Source organism: Cyprinus carpio, chromosome B13 (assembly GCF_018340385.1).
Source record: "Cyprinus carpio isolate SPL01 chromosome B13, ASM1834038v1, whole genome shotgun sequence".
Classification (NCBI taxonomy): domain Eukaryota; kingdom Metazoa; phylum Chordata; class Actinopteri; order Cypriniformes; family Cyprinidae; genus Cyprinus; species Cyprinus carpio.
The window spans coordinates 21,699,387-21,721,226 of record NC_056609.1 but is presented as its reverse complement, the minus strand read 5'-3'; the positions used below and the strand labels follow the sequence as shown (position 1 = coordinate 21,721,226).

General features: G+C 37.6%; 1 protein-coding gene across 4 annotated transcripts in view; it reads right to left on the bottom strand.

Annotated features, from left to right (window-relative positions):
* macrod2 (mono-ADP ribosylhydrolase 2) overlaps positions 1-21,840 on the bottom strand; it is a 502,194-nt gene that overhangs the window by 294,174 nt on the left and 186,180 nt on the right. The window lies entirely within an intron of this gene.

Below are 21,840 nucleotides of genomic sequence, written 5' to 3'. Positions count from 1 at the left end.
TGTTGTTGTTATTATTAACTCTAGTTGAACTATTTAAAACAATCATTTTCTTGTAACTTTACCAGCAGAAAAGGTATTGACATCAAAGCAGGTACAGAACATCCTCTGTGACGAGACCCAGCTGTTGCTTGTAGCTTTAGGACAGCTTCAAAGAACTTAAATAAGAACAACTTTAAAGAGCGAATGAGAAAAGATATACAGGGAGGAGAGCGCGGATGGCTAGTTCATTCAAAAAAATGAACGAAGCAAGAGAGAGAAAGAAGATATGCTCAGGGAGAAAAGGAGTCATTAAAATGGGAAAAGAGGAAGAAGTGAAAGAAGGAAAAGGTGAGAGGGTGAAGGAGAGAGAGAGACAGAGATATCTTGGCTGTGGTAAAGGTGTCTCCAGGCCCGTTCTGTTGTGAAGCCCTATTACCCATTCCAGGACCATCTTCAACCAAGCCTGCTTGGCTAGAGGCCACAACGAGGTGACGAATCGTGGGGGAAATTCAGAAAAATAATTGGAAGGTCAGGTTTGATAATGGCCACTCCAGTGAAAAACAAGCTCTTAATTGGCGTGAGGGCCGTTTGGTCAGTTTTCAAGGTAAAGTGTGAAAGCATTCATTATCTCCCTCGCTCTCGCATGGAGGGGAGTGCTGTTAGCTTGCGATCTAAGAGGGATGACACCTACACCTGCACACTGTTCAGCCTTAACGCAGCTCCTGCGCTCGCTCTGTCCTAATGAGCCGTTAAGAAACCATTACAGAAGACTGCTAATGCTATATGGCTTTTCCATATAGGTGTAATAACGTGCATACATGACTAACGTGGCTAATGTACTCTTACGAGAAATTGTTAGGCAGACCGTCTTGTGCACAACAAATTCATTCTGTATAGAAAAATGTCTAATGGCAACATTACATTAACTTTCTTACAACATTACCATTCATCTTTTTAAAACATTACTATTTTCTTACCTTATAATACAGTATACAAATAATATTCGCTAAAATTACATTTGCTAGCTTTGCTAGATGAACTACGCCAATGAAATTTTGTGTCAAAGTCTGCAAAATGAAGAGAAGCGGACCTCCAAACTTCTTAAAGAAAACATAACAGCATCTAACACAGCACTCGAGTACTGATTTTTAATGTGAATACAACAAGATGATCAAACAGTATTAATTCAACAGTGTCAAATCTAAAACGGTGAAGAGAGGAAAATAACACAGCAACATGGTTCATTTAAAAGTCAGTGCCTTATTATTCACCAAATGATGCAAATAGATGACAAAAATCAAAGACAGGAAGGAACATGCATTATGCATAACGCTAGCGCATTTAAATGGCATTAGTATCTCTAACTTAGCACGGTTAAATATCCCTCATTTTAATTTTAAAAATAAGGAAAAATAGAGAGCTGCAGCTTTTTTCTTATGTTTCTAACAATGTATTAATAAAAATAAATAAACATAAAAAAACATAATATAAATACATTTATATAAAAAAATATTATGTACATTTTAACTGTTGCAAAACCCTTTGTTATTTTATTTTATTTTTTGTATTTTTATCTGCCAGGCCAAACAGTTATTTTGAAGTACAACAGAAAAATTCTATTCTAACTCTACAGCTTCTGTCAAAACAATCCGGGCCCATCAGGCCCCACTGGTCGATGCTACAGATCTGAAATAATGGCACAGAATATTAAAGTCCAACAATCCACATCGAAGTAAAGCAAGTTCATGACTCAGGGCTAGTGTTGTGTCTTTACACCCCACATAAACACAGCAGATGACATTAGTGGTTCTGAAACACCTCTGCATGCTTGCATGCCACAGAACAGGAGAAAGAGCTACAAATTGACACAATCTAATCCTTCTGATTCCCGTGATGCCATCTGGGACAACAGGTGATGCTAATGAGGGATCGCCTCAAATCCCCCACAGCTTTGAAAGACACACTATCGTCTTTGTTTCGAGGGGTCATTTTGACACTGCAGACACACACAGTGCTCCATCAATGTCTTGGTGGTCTTGGCCTTTCTCTCTTGCATTAGCCCTTAACGTTTAATGGAGTGAGTGAGGAAAGACTTGATGGGGCAGTGAGGAAGTCAAGGGAGGGGCTGTCTTATTGATCTGCATGATTAAAAAAAACACACGCCCACACAACAAATCAAATGAGAAGAAAATAAAACAACCACACAACACCAACAACACCAGAATACACTACAAAAAACTACTCAAAATACAAAACAAAACCAGCATTCATATGAATGTCTACTACTTAAAATACTATTACTATTAATAATAACAATAATAATAACTTACTGCTGAACATTCAAACATTTTCTAGCAATAATAATAATAAAAATGTGGTTGTTGTTGTTGATAATAACAACAACAACAACTACAGCAGCAAAAACAACAACAGCAATAATAATGTCATTAATATTATTATAACACATATATCCAATATAATATAACCACTGCAAATAATTTTAATAGAATAATTTAAAAAAATACAAATAAAACCACTAATAAAGGCAGCATGAAATTTCCAATATAGCAATAAATGTTTAAAACAAATATGAAGCCTCAAAGTAGGAATAATAATAATAATAATTATATTATTATTATTATTATTATTATTATTATATAAATATATAAATATAATCATAACTAATCAAACAGCACATTTAAAAATAAAATAAAATAAAATAAAATAAAAAGTATATTTTTCAACAAACTATAACTTTGAAAATAATAGGAAGACAAATGCTAGGAAACCAAACTGAGAGGGTTGTTGAGGAAGATATAAATAGATTTGATTTGATTTGATTTGCTGGACTCATTGAAGATATGTGGGTCAGAGAAGGTTAATGAACGAGCTTCCTAATATCTTACCCTTGGTGATTTCACCCCAATTCTCACCTTCAGGAGGCTCTTCCACAACAAGCATAGCAATAAAGGCTGGATGAGCGTCAAAACGCGTTCAACAAATCAATAACCAAGTACCTTTGCTTTTAAACGAATTTCCACAAAGATGTGGGTGACTGAAACCCCTCAAAGACCTAATGAGCTCTCTCCTTATCATCCACAGGCTATTAACAAAGTTATGGAGAGAGTGATGACCATTAAAGCAGCAGAGAGATGGACATAAAGACAGACACGGCTATTTGTCTATGCACCCTTGCCCATTACCTGAAAAAACGAGATGCATTTCGAAACTTCTGCACATTTCTATTTGACTTTCACAAACAACAGTGACAAAGTGTCTTCAAAGTGTTGTTCCACCCACTACTTTACAGTATGGACTATCCTACAGCCAAACCTAGCATACTAGTGCCTCATGAGACATCAGTAAAAGCTCTCAGGATAAAAATGCCTTGCTGTTCAGCCATAAAACAGTTTATCAATGTGACCATTTGGGGAGTTTCATGCACAACACCCCAAAGCCAAGGTCCTTGAGAGTAATTCTGTTCATTTTCCTCTTAAACCATCTCGCCTCTCAGTGTTTTAGCAAATGACTGGCAATATGTTCTAAAATGTTCCCTTACTACAAGAACAAGCTTTTGAGGATCTAATCACTTACTGAACGGACTTCCAGGGTCCAAATAAGGGAGAACTCAAATCAATTAGCAAGCACAAAGAGATATATTTATAAAATGTCAGAGAATGCCAAATGGAAATAATTATAAACTCTGCACTATTATAAAAGCCTAAAACCTCAGGGTGCCACCCTCCCCTGCACTCTTGATTGTCTGGTGCTATACTTCCGAGGTTAATAAGAATAGGATGCTATATGTTAAATGAGCCTTGCTTATGGCACGATAGTGTGTGTCTTCTCCAGCAATAAAGATTTACTACAGAGATGTATATAAAATCAACACTGATCCTATGTATTTCCTAAAGAAATGTTTTTGATTGTTATTCAGCATAAATAAATAATACTTACCTTCATATCTGAAACAACTGAGTGTCACTCAACAAATGGGCAATAATAGTTAATGATTTAAAGGGGTCCTATTATGCTCTTTTACAAGTCTTGATTTTGTTTTTTGGGTGTAATAAAACAGGCTCTCATACTAGGTTGTTCAAAAAACACATTATTTTCCACATATTTTACATGATTACAACACCTCTCTCCCCAGTCTGGCATAAACGGCTCGAGTTCCTGTATCAAATGAAGGCCTGCCTTCTGAAATACGAAATATGCTGTGATTGGTTAGCTGGGCCAGTGTGTGTTGTGATTGGCAGCACTCGGCACCTGGTCGAGAAATGTCATGCCCCTTACCATAGCCGCCTGCCAGCTTCAGTGTAAATATTGCATCGAAATCAAATCAATTTGAGTGCGATTTAAACCCGGATGATTGTAACCACTCTAAGTTTGTCTGCCTTGAGAAAGCTAGCGTGTCTCCGACATAGTGATAACACTCGTTTCCTTCTTTAGTGCAGCTAAACCAGGTCTTGTCCCATTCGTCGATATTTGTGATATCACAAATCCCATAAAATATGCATTGTAGTCCAAACGCGTCGTTCATTGTAGTTTTTGAAAAGTGATTTCTGTTAAATTCAATATCTCCTTTTAAAGTGGACTTTGAGCTTTGTAACTTTGCAGATCAAACAGCAAAATTACAGACTGACTAACTACAGACTTGTATTCATTTACAAACAACTGCAAACACAAATTCAGATCTGACATCCAGGCAATTTCTAATTAATAAAATCAAATAATTCCCTTTATTACTTTTTCCTCTGTCAATTCAAGAATTACACAAGTAGAATGGGTTGCATTTGAATATCCCCTTTAAAGGGTTAGTTCACCCAAAAAAAAACATTTTTTCTAAAATTAGCCTGTGTTTTTACTCACCCTCAAACCATCCTAGGTGTATATGACTTTCTTCTTTCAGACAAATCCAATTGGAGTTATATTAAAAATCGTCCTGGCTTTTCTAAGCTTTATCATTGTAGTGGTCGGGTGTTTCTGTTTAACAGTCCAAAACACGTTAAATAAAGCATGCACATCCATAATAAAACGTGCCTCACACGACTCAGGGCATGAATAAGGGTCTCCTGTATGAATCCATGAGTTTTTGTAAGAAAAACATCCATATTTCAAACGTAATAAACACTTTTCTCCTTCTGCTGACTGCCGTATGTGGAAGTGTTCCAGTGAATGACGTAGGACGTATGCGTCGTGCGCATGCCTCTGAGATATGCTAGTCTCACAAGTTTAAGAAAAGCAAAGTTTCCTTACTTTAGCAACGGAAAACCAGTCTCCTCTGGGCTTATATCGAAATCCTCAGACATTTTTCTTTACAAATGCTCATTTTGTGCTTCTAATTCATGACCAGCATTTTGTTTTGTTCTCTCTCACACAATGCCGACGTCTTACGTCATCCGCCGGAACGGCTTCTACGTATGACAGGTAACGGAAGGGATAGAAAAGTGTTTATTACATTTGAAATATGGATATTTTTCTGACAAAAACGCATGGATTCGCTACAGAACGTCTTCATTCACACCACGGAGTCATGTGAGGCACGTTTTATTATGGATGCACGCACTTTATTTAATGTGTTTTGGACTGTTAAACAGAAACACCCGCCCAATACAATGATAAAGCTTAGAAGAGCCAGGACCATTTTTTACTATAACTCCAATCGGATTCATCTGAAAGAAGGCTTGAGGGTAAGTAAAACACAGGCTAATTTTCATTTTTGGGTGAGCGAACCCTTTAATTGACCTTTCTGTTCCTATCTTTTATCTAAGCAGATTTCAATCAGACATCATGATTAAGAGTCATAAGGAACACACTGTACATTTATACTCTTGTATCAGCTGGACATGCTTGTTTGTTTCCTGTAAGTTTTTTGCTGGTTAGACCTGTGAAAAACACACAGTATATTTTTGGAAAATGTATCATTGCATGATACTAAAATCTGTACATAATGATACAAAAACAAAACATGGTTCAAAACAAAAGCATACTGAATCTACTTCACTTCTGCTGGAAGGTTTATTCTTTACGAGTGTGTGTGCACAAGTGTATCAGGCATCCACCCCGGTTCGTCCTTTTACCATCATTAGGGTCCATCATCCCTTGCTAAAATGAGGCTTAGCACACAGGTACACCTCTCTGCTTTGATCATAGCCAGCGCTCCCTCTCTTTCGCTCTCTGCTAGATCACCAGTAAACAACGCGCCTGCAGCAGCGGTGCTCGCTAATGAAGCATTTTACAGATGTAGCGTTCTGTTCCGCTCAGAAAACCTCCACTACAACAGCATTACAGCCGGTCACAGAAAGCTTTCCTGACTTTCATCTTCAAATCTTCTAATGAACACCTGCTCTCACATCCTTCCTCCCAAACACAACTTTCCCATTCTCTCACTTGAATTCCCTCCGTTGAGCCACCCGCAGGTAGTTGGGTCGACCCACGGATGGCGCTGTCCCTCCTGGGGGGGAGCCTGGAGAAAATCTCAGCTCAGGCAGCTGGTGCTCATTGTTAATTTAACACTATTGATTCGGGGGTCTGAGGTGACAATTGGATCTGAGATCAGATAACTGTAAACATGAACCGCGGTGACATGTGAAGGGACACTCAGTGTGCTACAGGGGTCTGCAGGCACTGAGTGACAATAAGTGTCTTGCGGCGTCTTTCTGTCTATTGTACATTCTGGAAACAAAATGGAAGCTACTTGAGATGGAGAAGTGATAGGAAAAACAGCTAAATATTTTGTGCTGTAGCTACAATAATTGTGACAAGCAACTCAGAGCAAAGGAAAAATGCATAACGTCTTACCAACGCTATGATTTGTCAGCATTAAGTAACTTCTGCCCACACTTTAAACAAATTGTTGTGCAATGTGAGAAATTCACAGCCAGTTAGAAGAGACTGTACAGTAATGAGGTTTATGTGGAGGGATTTGGACCAATGGGATGGAAAGTGGGAAGGGCTATCTAACACGTCGCTGTGGAAATGGAAACCAATTGATCAACGAAACGTCCCCTTGCTTGTCATGGTCATGGCAACTTAGAACAAAAACTCAGGTTTATATGGAACAGACTTTACCAGACATTTGTGATGATTGGATAAGGATTTTGAAAATCCCATTTATAATGACTACACTCAAAAAGAAGTTTTCAGGATTAGATAGATAGATAGATAGATAGATAGATAGATAGATAGATAGATAGATAGATAGATAGATAGATAGATAGATAGATGATATGACTGTGGGAACCCTGGGTTGCTGTGTTTGTCATATTACATTTTAGTGGAGCAAAGTCTGTTAAAGGGCTTTTTTTTTTTTAAAACTGCATGGCAGAAGGAACTGAGTATCTGACAGGCACACAACACAAATCTGTCTTCTCCACTTTGTCTTACTCTCTCTCTTGTTCAGAGGCCACTGTGAGTTGAATTTGCCTCCCCACCACCCCCACCCTGCAGTATTGACATTCTCCTCATTTTCCCCAGTGCTGAGTGGAGTCCGGGGTGTTGCGCATGAATTATGCAGGCTGGGACACCACAGAGCAGAGGAATACCAGTGCCATCATAATTGAGACAATTGAAAATACAATCCTAGTTGGGTCAATAATTAGGCTGCAGGTGGGAGAATCAGATCCGTTCCTCCTTCTACTTTCTTCTCTCTCCTTCCTGTGCAAGAACGTGTCACCGACAACAGCGACTCCATTTGCTGTCCAGACTCCACTGTGTCTTGAGTAACTGTTTTGTTTTTCATTTTGCATGTCAGCTTTCACTAGACCCTTTTCTTACATTATTTGCTTGTGTAACTAATAGCAAATATGACAGATCAAAACCACCACTGCAAAATGTATTGATGTATTTTAAATTAGAATGCAATTTTAATAGTAGTTCACTTCCTTTTTCTCTGAAAAAAAGAAAAAGCTCAGTTACTTTTAACTAAAAAGCATTTTCTGACACAATCGAGTACAAACAGATAAAAGTCATCTAGGGGAGTAAAGGGCAGTTCCTCTTTTATTGATTTGTGCGCTGAGGGTTGAGGGTAACAGGAAGGAGGACCTCATGACAGGACATAACTCCAACTAGCTCCATACTTAATGTCCCTGTTCAGACCAGGCTCCGTATTTTTCTATAAGTCCGTCAATTTGTGTAAACTACATGGCATTATTCATGATAGAGGTCTGCAGAAGAGGAGGGCTATTGATTTCTAGCACAGGTCCGACTCTAATTCATAAATCCACTCAGCCACTCGAGACTCCCAGAGGATCTATTATCCACACTGGTCTCCATCCCAAAACAACGGCTCAAGGTGATCACCATAAAAGTGCCAACTCTCATCGTTTTTCACCAATGGCTCAGGTTTTCCAGGAACTCCAGCTCTAAAAATCCTGATATTGTTGATCTTAGCTAATGAGAATACTTAAAACTAGGGATGGACAAAATATCTCAGTTATTTTTAGGTGATATTAGAAATGTTTAAATTTAATTTCTCTATATGAACCAAAATATCAATATTGGTTGACAAAGCTAACGTATAAATGGAAAAACATACATATGTGTGTTCATGTGTGTTTGTGTAATATAGTAGAATTAAAATATAGGATTTTTTGTTTTTGAAAGAAGTGTCTTATGCTTACTGAGGCTGCATTTATTCAATCAAAACCAATAAAAATGTAATATAGAGAAAGTGTATACAATTTAAAATAACTTTTAATATATTAATTTTATTTATTCTTGCTTAAGAAACATTTGTTATTAATAATACTGAAAACAGTTGTGCTAACTAATATTTTCATGGAAACTGTGATGTATTTATTTCAGGATTCTATGATGAACAGAAAGTTCAAATGAACAGCATGCATTTGAAATAACATTATAAATCTCTTTACTGTAACTTTTGATTAATTTAATGCATCCTTGTGAAATAAAAGTATTGATTTCTTTAAAAAATAAACAAATAAAAAAATTACCGACCTCAAACTTTGGATGGTAGTTTATATACATAAAAACGAAAATAGGGTGAAAGTTTTGATGGAAAATGAACAAACCATTCACTGAAGGAGTGAATTACACAGCCAGACTAATAGTGTAAATGGATAAATGGGCTCTCTAAGCTTTTAATGTGCTACCATTCTGCAGGGGGTTTTTAATGTTTTTTCAGGTAAGCCGTTTCAGGGTCAGCAGGATGTTATTTGCATTTCACAGGCACGGTTTGCATTATTTGCATTTTGCAGCCTTTAATATGCAACACAGAAAAATATATAGACATTAACCCACATTTTTTGCAAGTCGAACATAAATGCAACGCCTTCAGAGCAAGTGTTGTATGAGCGCGAGTTCAAATGCATCACTTACTACAATTCCGAATAGAGGGCAGACTATTTCATAGATACCCGTTCATTTATGGGTTTTGACAGAGTATTTATTTACTTTCTGTTTTATTAAGTCTCATTTCTGAGATTTTGTGAAGGTTTTCCCTCCTGAATGCACACACAAAGGGCTCAGTGTATGCCTTGGTTCGCCCATTAGGCTTTATGGACAGCTGTATGCACTTTTATTAGCGGGTTAATGGCATTTAAAGGAGCAAGTGCTGAGCTAAATCCACAACATTAAAAACCAGAAAATGGCACTGTGGGATTCCGTCGAGGTCAAACGAAACGGCTGCTCGAAGCAGCATCGAACGCAGCTCAGCTTCGACCCTTGACATCTCTCCTCGGCCGAGCCGTCAAATAAAACCGCCCCCGCCGCTAATGCTACGTTCGCGGCGTCAAGCTGAGAATTTCATGAGCGAGAGGAGCGAGAGGGAAATACCCAAACACTCAGGCATAGAGCATTCAGCCTAAGCCTTAAAACATAATGAGCGGAAGTAACGCAAGTACCGACTGCAATTTAGCGAAAGGAACATCAAGGACTGAGGAGAATCTATTTAGCAGCCTGTGTTCAGACATAATTAGCAGGAAAATGGCGCAACAGGACTTGCCTACTCGCTAATCTTAATTAGCTCTGCTGCTAAATCTTCGCGGAGAGGTAAACAAAGGCACTAAGCTTGAGGAACATCATATCCAGGTGCTTTTTCTTCTGTGTTTCTGTAGACATGCAACATAAAAGGAAGATGCTAAAGCGGTACAGTAACGGACCCAACGCTGCCTCTGTGATTTCCATTACTTGGCTGCTTCCAGTTTGCCCATCTGTCTCCTAATTATTGACTGCATTGGCAGCACTGCTTTTGGCTCTGGTAAGCTGCAGGAATACGTTCGCACTCACTCTCCTGTGTCTGTTTTTATTAAACACGGGGGCTCATGGTATGCGCAACGGCTGCTTATTTTTATGGCGGCGGGCTGCTTAATGAAGGACTGCACAACACTGTAAACACCGTTTGACAAATGCGAGATATTAGACTTAAATCAATACCAAAATGTCACTTCCGCTGACAAAGTCATGAAGATGATTTCTGGACAGTTGTAAACCCGTTTCCGTACGGACGAAATGTCTTAAATTAAATTTCTGAGGAGAAAAAGTGAGCTTTCAGTGAAATTATGACCTGCACATTCTCAACAGAACCTAGACTCCCCAACCAGGGAGAGACAGATAAGAGATGGAAAAAGGATGGAGTGATGATGGTGCAAAGAGCAATGGAGGATGGGTAAATGGACAGATCTAGCCCTGTGCGAGCATGTGGGCAGAACAGACAGACCCGCATTAGTCCACCGCCCTCTCTGCATTTCTCTTTTGAAAGCTGACCTTCCCAGAATCCCTTTCAACACTGATACATCCCTGTTATTAAAAAGCACCAGTGCCTCTCTGCTGCCCAAGCTGGGACCCTTAGACACTCACAGATACCCTATTACGCCCCAAACCCAACCTGCCCTCCGTTGCATTTTCCCTCCTCCATTCCAGTCTATCAGAGTACCTTTTTTTCCCAAGCAGCATGTTTGCAATGATGGATGAGCGCTGAACATCTCTCTGACAGGCCTGCAGCTGATGCCACATAATCACTGTATAACCATTTAGGCAAAATTACCAAATTATACCAAACCCCGGAGGCATCGGTACGACTGACAGGTCTAGCCAACAAAAGAAACACAAATATTCTGAAGTGGCGGTGAAAGAAGAGGGGGAGGGAAGAAGAGAAGTCTAAAAAACTACAGCTTCCAATTAACAGAACGTTCTGATGGTTTTGGTGACTGCTCAGTAATTAGGTTCAATAAGGCAATAGAGTAGCTTTTGATTAGCACGTGAGAACTGAAGTAAATTGTCTCTCTTGAAACAGCAGATGGTTTGAGCACATTATTATATTTCTTTAAAGATCTATTAAAACTTATATCCATAATGACAATATCAAGTATTTTAATGATCAACAAAACTGCTGTGTGCACGTGTTCGCGTTTTTACATTGACAGGAAATCTTCTGCTACAGGTGATTCATCCATCCATCAAATCCATCAAGCCTACAAAGCTTTAAATTTTTTCATTCATTTTAAAAACTTTCAAATAAGACTTTGGTCAAACCAACATTCAAAAATGGTCTTGATAACATTTCTACTTAAAAATCACATTTTTTATAAATTGAATTTAAGTTGAATTTATCCGAATTCAAATTTGAATTGAAATTCAGCACTCCCATTTTTCACCTCAATTCAAATTTAGGAACTGAACTGGAATTTAAAAAGGATGTTCAATTCAGTTCTGAATGGCACACAACCCTGGTGCTAACAACAGGATATGACGACCTGCAAGACTCTGGTTTTCCACTAAAGTTCGAAACAACTATGTGTAGGTGACATTTACGATGTGCCCACTTGCTGTTTCCAGAGCCAACATGTCCTTTTCTGCTCTGCAAGTGATTGCTGAATTATGGGGGACCAACATCACCATTTCATAAAGTCGCCTGAAAACACAAGAGTACTTAAACTGTCTCATTTTAATTTAAATCGTAAATTTTAAAAAACATCTCATTTTAATTTAATTCAGGATATGAAAGGAGAAACATGTACCTTAATTTCTTTGCTCTCTTTTTAAGTGGATAATTTGTATCATGAAAATTACCCAATGGAACATTGTCTAAAATGCCTGCAGCTTTTTGAGAAAAAAAAAAATATTGTAATAACATCAAGACTACAACACAAACGTTTCAGACTTATCAGTTAAGAAATAGCCGTGGAATATTCTTTTACATTTGCCAGCAACAAAGCATTTTCCACAGTTGCATAATGAAAATATATCATATTAGAGCACCTATTCAGTGCTGAGCTATCAAATAATTCTAAACCATGAGTAGCTGAGAAAAAAAGGACCTGAGGCGAAACTCTGACTAAAGCGTGAAGTGAGAAATTCTGATTCAGGAAGATCACACATAGCACCGTGGGCCACTTAAACAAATTGAGAAACAGCTCTCTGAATTCTAACATCCAACATGAAGGAATTTCCTCTAATGTTTTTTTTTTCTTCTTCTTCTTTCAATAGAGCTCATATGCAAACTTTATCCACATAAAATACACTAACATACACTTAGAAGTAAATAACGATGCTTAGAGAGGGTCAATGCAGAAAGTTTAGGTCCAAACTGAAATGACATGTGCTAAAAGGGCGTTGAAAAAGGGCAGAGTAACACATTGATAAAAGGAGAGAGCCGTAGGCAGACCACCAATAACCAAATTAAAGTGGACAATCATTTTTGCAGGAGCGTCAGAGGAGTCCAATCAGATGACAGGTTGGAGCTCCGGGTGACAAACACAACCCAGTGAACCGATAATGATTCGGAGGGATAATTTAATCTAAATGAACTATGTGTCACTTATCAATAGCGGGTACTTTGGTGTAATTAATTTTCATTTGCAGGGTAAAGAGAGGCGAACAGGCGGTCCTTGGATGAAACGGGGCATACGAATGATTTCTCATCGCTAACCCACCCGAATTCATCACACTCGCTAAGACATGTGCTAATGATTAGTATTATTGCTCCAGGTGTGTTTACTGTAAATATCAGAGTCCTGGCATCTGGCTCAGGGTGAGGGTTTGACGCTGATGGAGATGATGACGAGACGACCTTCAAAACTGGCTAATAAACGCCGCAGTGCGCCTGATCCAACGCAATTTAACTTTCTGCAGTAATTATCTAATTTTGTATGCAGTGAGTTAGTAAAATGTTAATTGGTGTTGAAGACAGCAAACTAAGAAGGTAGTTATTTTACCAACAGAAAGAGACTTCATACATAGAGACTGGGAGTCTGATTAGAATAAATAAAAAAAATACAAAAATACAAAAATAAAAAGCATGAATCATGTATGTTAGATTGCTTACATATGGTGAAAGAGAGGGAAGAGAAGAGAGAGAGAGAGAAATTCATGAGTTCATCATGGAGAAAGAACAACCAGCTCAGTCATGACCGCCCATATTTTAGATAATTATCCATTAACTTGTTGAACTGAGCCCATGAACATGACATTACTCACACACCGGTCCTGCTCTTGATTAAGACCTTCCTCAGTCTGTGCTGACACAGAAAAAAAAAACGTACATTATGTAACATTGTTGTTACACAAATATATATTCCATAGCTGGTCATCGTATAAAGAATTACAAATGCAAATTAGAAAAGTGTTATAGTTATCATCTTACACATACAGTTTTCCCACTGACTCAACTTACCTCTTGCCATAACAGAGCTATACATAACACAAGGCAAGTTGTTATATTTCGAATTCCCTATGTTCTAGATGATTTCTTATGATTTCAATTAATAGCAGACATCCTAAAACTACGAGTATTAGTTTTACCTCTCTTATCCGTCTTCTCTCATTTCTCCTTGCCTTGTAAAAATTGGCATAGCTTACCACCACCCAATCTATTTTTAGTTTTTATTTCTTTCAAGTTTGCACTCAGATAAGATGCTGAAAGCTATAAAACTTTCACTGCATTAATTTCAAAGGCATTCAGCGCTCTTTTGAACGACTCGATAATAAAACACTCCCTCCATGAGCAGCCTGTCTGAAACGGCAAGAGCTAATCGTCGAGCCGGCGACCCCTGCGTGTTTGTGGTCAAAGTTGAGACAGACCAAACAGGCTGGGTTCCTCACTCGAACTCTGAGGCTTGTTTTAGCCTTGGTCACCACTCACTTAAATCATTTCTGTCCATCTATCACGCTGTGCCTCTGACACGCACTAATAGCAGGGTGTTTTGAAACACAACATCTGCAGGGACGTCTTTTGCCCCCTCTGACTCCCCAAATGCATTAAATGGGGCCCCCCACAGTCCTGCAATTGCTGGAATCAGGAGAGTCTACGGTATTTATTAGAAATAAACACAATAAAAAATCTAAGAAGATACAAGAATGCCAAAAGATTTGATTGAAAAAACGATTTCCTTGATTAATCAAATGTTCAACACACTGTTCAATGCTCATCTGCTTTAAACAATGGTGTTGTATTTATATTATGTGGTATAAATACAAAAAAAATGAGAATAAAAGCCAAACAGAACAATAAATGACATTGAAAGGATTTTGAACTGTCAGTCTGTGGCTGCCTCAGGGAGAAAAACAAAAAGCAAAGCGAGAGTGGGTGATTTCAGACGAGATCGGCAAGCGAGAGCCCCTCTCTTCCTCCTCCGTTCTCCTCCATCCTTTTCTGTCTTAAACGTTCCTCAGGGACGTTAACTTTTCCCAGGCAGTCCTCTTCAGCTTTAACAATTAATGTGCTGGGGCTCCACAGTGACAGCTGATGCTAAATACTGCACAGTTTTGTTTACGTAGAAGCGCATTAATAAAGATGAGACCCTGCTGGGTTTGAGGAGTACAGACGAAGAAGATACTAGAAGAAAGAGAAGAGGAGGAGGATAAAATCAGTTTCCTCCTCCATTCCTTCAAGTAGCCCACAACATTTTGGGCTGCTGAAATCCACCCTGCTGTGTTAAATAGAGAGCACTAGGCAGCGTGCATTCATTTTAAAGTGATATTATGTATATATATTTCTAATTGATCATAGCAGATGTGATGCAGAAAAGCATTATAAACGGGCATATATTGAAATGTGCAAGTTGCTCACTAGTAAATAATCAGATTTTACCTTGAACACTGAGTGAATACCTTTTGAAAGGAAAAAAAGAAGATTTGATGTAAGAAAGTAAACTGCAGTGCTCCTACAGAAACATGAGTGTGTGTGGCTTAATGATAGCTGATACATCGAAGTCAGAGATGTGTCCTTGGTCAAACACTGAACTCTCGCTACAGCTACACAAACAAACCAAACTGTGCTTTGTTTTCTTGAAAATGAATACGGGGAGGGGGGAAAAACACATCTGCAAACACAAAAATGGATCTGCTGTTCTGTGATGGTTCAATAATTCATAACAGCGCTAAATCTAATGTTTCCGTCTGTTGATTAGCCAGAGTATTTATGACCACATTGCCAAAGTGTTTTGAAGTGATATTCAAGCACCATCAACCGTTGCATTAATATTTGATATTTTTGCAAATGATCTTTGTCCTTTTTTTAATGTGTCGAGAGACAAAGGGTTGTTTGAGGGATATGATTAATATAAAAATACAGAAGGATTTTGTTAAAACGGAAATTTATGCAGAAACTCTAGACAATAAACATGCACTCCATAAAAAGCACTTTATAAACCTTGACCCTGTGTTCAACTTTTAAAGGAATATTTCGGGTTAAATACATGTTTTGTGGAATGGACAGTCATTTTTCACAAATGTACAATGTTACAACATTTATATATACAACAAATATTATATATATATATATATATATATATATATATATATATATATATATATATATATATATATGAAAAAAACAACGTTTTCTGTTATATTCAATTTTACAACTTATAAGAAAATTCCATGAACACTAAAATACTAAAACAACTGTAACATCATGATTAAACAGCTCAAATAATGCATATTCTATAACAGTTACAAAACCCTAAAGAAATTATCATGAAACTTCACATTCTTGGTAAATAAATAAATAAATAGTGGTAATCTGGAATAATGCTGTCGATTAAGTTTAACTTGACCTAAACTCAGAATATTCCTTTAAGAAAAACAAAATTTATTTCATAACAAATTCCACATGCTTTATCATACAGCTGGCCTCTGAATATTACACATTACAGTAAGTTACTAAATAATACAAATTTTCAAGCATGCACCCTTTAGTAAGAAATGATTTACTGAATGTGACTAACCCTCAGAAAAGGCTATTGTCCTAAATAAATCACTGGCTTCATTGTCAGATTGAGGTAACACATGCAGTTTTATTTAGTGCCTTTTTCCGCTATGGTGGGAGAATAATTACTGTCATTTATTAATAATCCCAAGGCCAGTCTTCAGTAATGTGTGCCACATGTGACAGCCTGATCCTACAAGTGTCCCATTTGCCTCTGAGATACACAAGTCTTGGTTCTATCTATGCCAAAAAAAGCAAGAATGCATGAAAAAAAAAGAGAAAAAAGAGGTCTGCTGATCACTAATAGCACCCAATTTTCTTGTCTTTGGCAAGAGAGAATCAAATGATGGGAACAGCAATCCAAAAGGGCACTTTTTTAGATGTCATGTCCCATCGGCTTCAAGTAAAGTATGCCTATGAGAAAAAGAGCCAGGGTTTTAGCTCATTACTTACAAGCACTTTCCTGAGGCTGATAGTGGGTTGTTTCTTCTTGGCGCTCAGAGTCTCTGTCCAAACACAAGGAAGCATTTTATCCCTTAGGATTTGTTTTTCCTCCCCTCTCTTTTGCGTTTAATTTCGACATTAGCTAAGGCAATATAATTTGCCATCCGGTGACCTTGACAGATTGTAGCAGGGACGCAGGCCAGCGCCGATGCCTTTGAGGAATGAGCATTTGATGAGTGGAGGAGTTTAGCTCACTAGGTACAACTTTAACTGAATTCCCCTTCCAGAGCCATCAGCTCCTTCCTGACCACACAAATCCTGCCATTTATTTGTCCAATTTTTCTTTTAATCAACAATGAAAGCCTTTGAGATACAAACAGGTATAAAAAAAACATGCTGAGGATAAACAGATATGTAATTAAATCTGTTATCTTTTCACCATCTGGGATGGGGACAATGGCCTTCTACTCAGCGTTCCAAATTGAATTTATTCATGAAATAAGATAAACAGACAAAAGGAACCTTAAAAAGTGTTATTTTCATTGTATTTCATTTTATCTGATTTTTTTTTTTTTTTTAAATACAATATATTTAATATAGATTTTTATATAGATTTAAATTATGTATAGCCCATTTAAAAGGACTACTACTACTTACTAATATATATATATATATATAACATTTCAAATGCTTTAAATATATCAAAAAAACATAAAAAAACTGTAATATTGTTGGTATATATGGTGTATATATGGTGTATATATGGTGTATATATATATATATATATATATATACATATATATATATATATATATATATATATATATATATATATATATATATATATATATATATATATATATATATATATATATATATATGGTTTTCTGTTTTAATATACTTTAAAATATAATTTACTTCTGTGATCAAATCTGAATTTTCAGCATCATTACTCCAGTCTTCAGTGTCACATGAAAGTACAAAAGATACAAAAAAGTATCACAGGTTCCAAAAAACATGAAGCAGCACAACTGTTTCCAAAATTGATAATAAATCAGCATATTACAATGATTTCTGAAGGATCATGTGACACTGAAGACCGGAGTAATGATGCTGAAAATTCAGATTTGATCACAGAAGTAAATTATATTTTAAAGTATATTAAAATAGAAACTGTTATTTTAAATTGCAATAATATTTCACAAAATAACAGGGTTTTTTCCGTATTTTTGATCAAACAAATACAGGCATGATGAGCAAGTGGGGACCTGTAAAAATGTTGTCAGTAAAAGTAATAATTAACAATTCTCCAGGCCAGCAGAATAAAAGAAATATATAACTTATTGGTGAGACCTGTCATGGGCTACATGCTTGTTTATGCAAGAGCAAAAATAATAGCAAAAAGATGCTAATAAACTAGGATGAATTTCTTTCTGTGGCATCTGCTCGACATCACCAGAGACTTTAGCGCCTCAGTCTATGAGGCAGTCTCAGGTCAACTGAAACTAGAGGAAGGAATGCAGGAAGGAAGCAAAGAAAAGAGAAAGAGCGAGATAAAGTGGCCTTGCACACTGTAAAATCTCTGTTCTCCTCAATTCCAGAGGGAAGAGAGAAGCCCGCAGGTAAGACTCCAGAAAAGGTCGAGGTAGAAGAGCTCCCTCTCTCTGCCTCTCTACCAAAAAGAGAGGGAAACACTTTCGGAGAGCAGATTGGAGTGAAAAGGCGCTTGTGTTCTGGCAAATTATGGAAGCATAAAAAGCCCATGCTGGAAATATTTGACTATGCCAAGATATAAAAGGTAAAAGGACCATCTGTGCCATTTGCATCCTGCTCTCCCTGGATGTCTCTGTGGTGCAGCAGACATAAAAATACGCAAACATACAAGTTAGTGATGCTAAGAGAGCTTGTTTGTCCAATCAGAACGAGCCTCAGAGATGATAAACATGCATTATAATGTGATGCAAGTTGCAAGTATAACCATGGCAACTGTCCCAGCCTGTTTTGTCTATGCCGTGTTGTTTGTGGTGAGTGGTGAGCCTCCTTCCTCTGCTACCGTGAAGATCATGCCATAACAAAGCTGTTTTTCAAGACTTGAATGCATTAGTCAACTCATCTGAAGCATAGGGATTAGAAGAATCGATTCACCAATGCATTGCGATTCTCTCGAATTATTAATGATCCTCAAATTTTTCATGAAACTATTCTTAAATCGGTTTCTTGAAATGATTCATGAGATAAAATATTACGAATACAACTATGGTGTGCAACACTACAGAAAGTCAAAGACATACCGTAATCACTGTTGCTAAAAACCTGAGAAGCATCAAGAATCATTTTACAATCAGATTCAGGCTCACTGAATCAAAACAGTATCAAATCATGAGGAACCTAAAGATTTTCAACCCTAATAGGTAATGGTCATTGTTATTTTCTGTTTTGGGTTCTGGTTTGACACATTTAGAGTGACTGACTTTCATCAAAAAAAGTCGATGTCGTCGCTACCCAAAAATGGATCACAGGTCTATTCTGAAATGATTGCAAACAACAGGGTAAAAAAAAAACTCTGGTAAATGCAAATATAAAATAATCACGTCAACTTATAAATAGACTCCTTAACTATTATGGGAGGAGAAAATGTTTCTAATATCTTTTACTGTTGACATCAAAAGCTAAACATCAGTATTTCACTGCAACTGTAGATGTAATTTAATATTAATAAAATACTGAGCCCAGAGTTTCTTCTAATGATTTCTTCTAATAATTTAATAAAAATGTAGCCTAGTCAATTTAGTAAATTTTTGCTGGGCCTGTTCTGGTATTTAAAAAATGGCTCAATTGATTCTAGGGACATTTTTGTTTCTTTTGAGCACTAAACAAGTTTGGTACTGTGTTGGGTCACCACTTGACGTCTAATATAAAATCTTTGTCCTGGAGCAAAACCAGCTAAGTACCACTAGCATACAATTAATTATGCTAATCTCGTAACAACTTCACTTGGCGACATAGCGTGGCTTATTTGTAAAGCATGATTTCTATAAACTACAAACAAAGCAGTGAAATAGACTTTCTGCAATTATTGAATGAAGGCACTCAACAACATATTCTGACATGATAAAAAGAAAATAAATAAAATAAAAACACAGACAGTCTCAAAATGGGTGTGTGGGTGGAAATTAGTCACAGAAGAGTAAATGCTCAACACAAGAAAACCAAACGATGGCTAGAGTATACAGAGAGAGAGAGTGAGGGGAGGGAGGGAGGGAGGAAGGGAGAATCGAGGGAAAGCAGGAAGACTTCCAGTAGATGTCGGCTTTGACAGAGAAATAATGAAGTGACATGATGCTGATGCAGAAAGAGACAAAATGCAGCTTACTCTTTTGATGTTTTTAGGGCTGATGAATCTCCTAAGGGTTGAAGAGGAGACATACAGTATGTTCCTCTCGCCGAGATTCTGCCTTTCCACTAATGAATCACATCATCCAGCCATAGAGGATTCGATAAGCCTATAAAAAGCTTTAGCTCAGGCATCACTGTCTGAAAGATTGCTTCAAGGTTGCTGGATGCTGTTACATCCAATTCAATTGTTTCAGCTCAGAAGTGACATAACATTAAATCAAGGACAGTCGAGAAAGCCACAGAGCTTCTCATTTAGTCAATATCAGCTTCTTGTTAGAAAAGACAGGTAGCAGAACACAAAACATGTAACAATGTTTGCAAGATATTTGAGCTGCTCCGGATTTCAACGACAGGAAAATCAAATACCAAATAGGATTAGGGATGCACAATAAATATCGGCACGATATTTAACGCGCATCTCATCAGTAAAGTCGGTTCTGTAATCAGTGGTAAATCTCTACACATGCATGCTTTCACATGGAGCAACATTTCCTACACAGAGCCGTTGTTCACTGACAAGCGGTGCAAAACGTGCAAAATATGATCGTGGTTTTTTGCAGCTGTCAATGAACAACGGCTCTGTGTAGTAAATGCTGCTCCACATGAAAGCACACACATGTAGAGATTTACCGCTGATTACAGAACCAGCTCTACTGACGAGATGCGCATTAATATCGTGCCGATATTTGTTGTGTATCCCTAAATAGGATACTTAAAAAAAAAAAAGTTTAGGTTTGATTGTACAGTTTTAAGAAAGCTAAAAGCAAAAAGGAATTGAACATACTGTAAAAGTAAACCAATTTTACAAGTTGTAATGGTTAAAGAAATTAGACTGGTGCATGTTCACATGGAAAAACTATTTTTAAAAAGCAGCAGCGACAAAAGAATGCAAGAATATAACCCTTAAGAGGTTTCTTGGTCTCCTATCATGGCTTAGCTTGCTAGATTTGTTTGTTTTGCTAGTTTTAGACAGGTTTTGGGTACTAGTCAGCTACTAAGGCTGGAAAACCAGCTGGCTGACCATCTAAACAAGGTAAACCAGGCTGCGAGACCAACTAAATCAACTAGAACCGGCAAACCATGTCATTTAAAAGCACTAGACAAAGTAACTTGACTAAGACCAGCAAACTACATCATGTAAGAGCACTACCCAGCTGGTTGACCAACTAAACCAACTGACTATCCACATAGCTGCCTGAATACAAGTTTGACGAGGCTGGGAGACCAGTCAAACCATCCTAAACCAGCTAAGACCTGCAAATCACTGTCTAATGGGGTTTAGTAGAGCAATGACCTTGTTTATCTACATCAGACCACCTCAGGAGAAGCCCATAGATTAGAGTCTGTTAATGTTTTAAGCACATCTTCACCACAGCAGGCGGATGGCAAGACACAAGTCACCCTCTCGCATTCTAAATCCCGCGACGCCGGCTCGAAGCAACGAAGTCTTCCAGCCGCTACCAGCGTGACGCGCATCATCACTCACATGAGTCAGAGAATGCCATAAGCTAATGGAATAAATCAAGGATGAAATATCAATCAAATTACAAACTAATAGTTCCCTTAATGTCTTTGTTGGAGTACAGATGGCCCCCTTCAGCCAGCCAAGCACACCACAGCAAGTCATCATGATAATCAGCGCACTAATAATACCACTCCATTAATCACACATACACGCTCGAACTGCGTCGCTGCAAACAACGGGTGCTCTGCCGCAGGAACATCACAAAGTTGAAGCAATGGTAAGACTCACTCATTACACTGGTAATTAACTTTTCTCTAGAATCATGCTTATTGTTTAACAAAACTACAAGGAAAGATATCCGATGAGGGGGGCTTGTGAGCGCTGC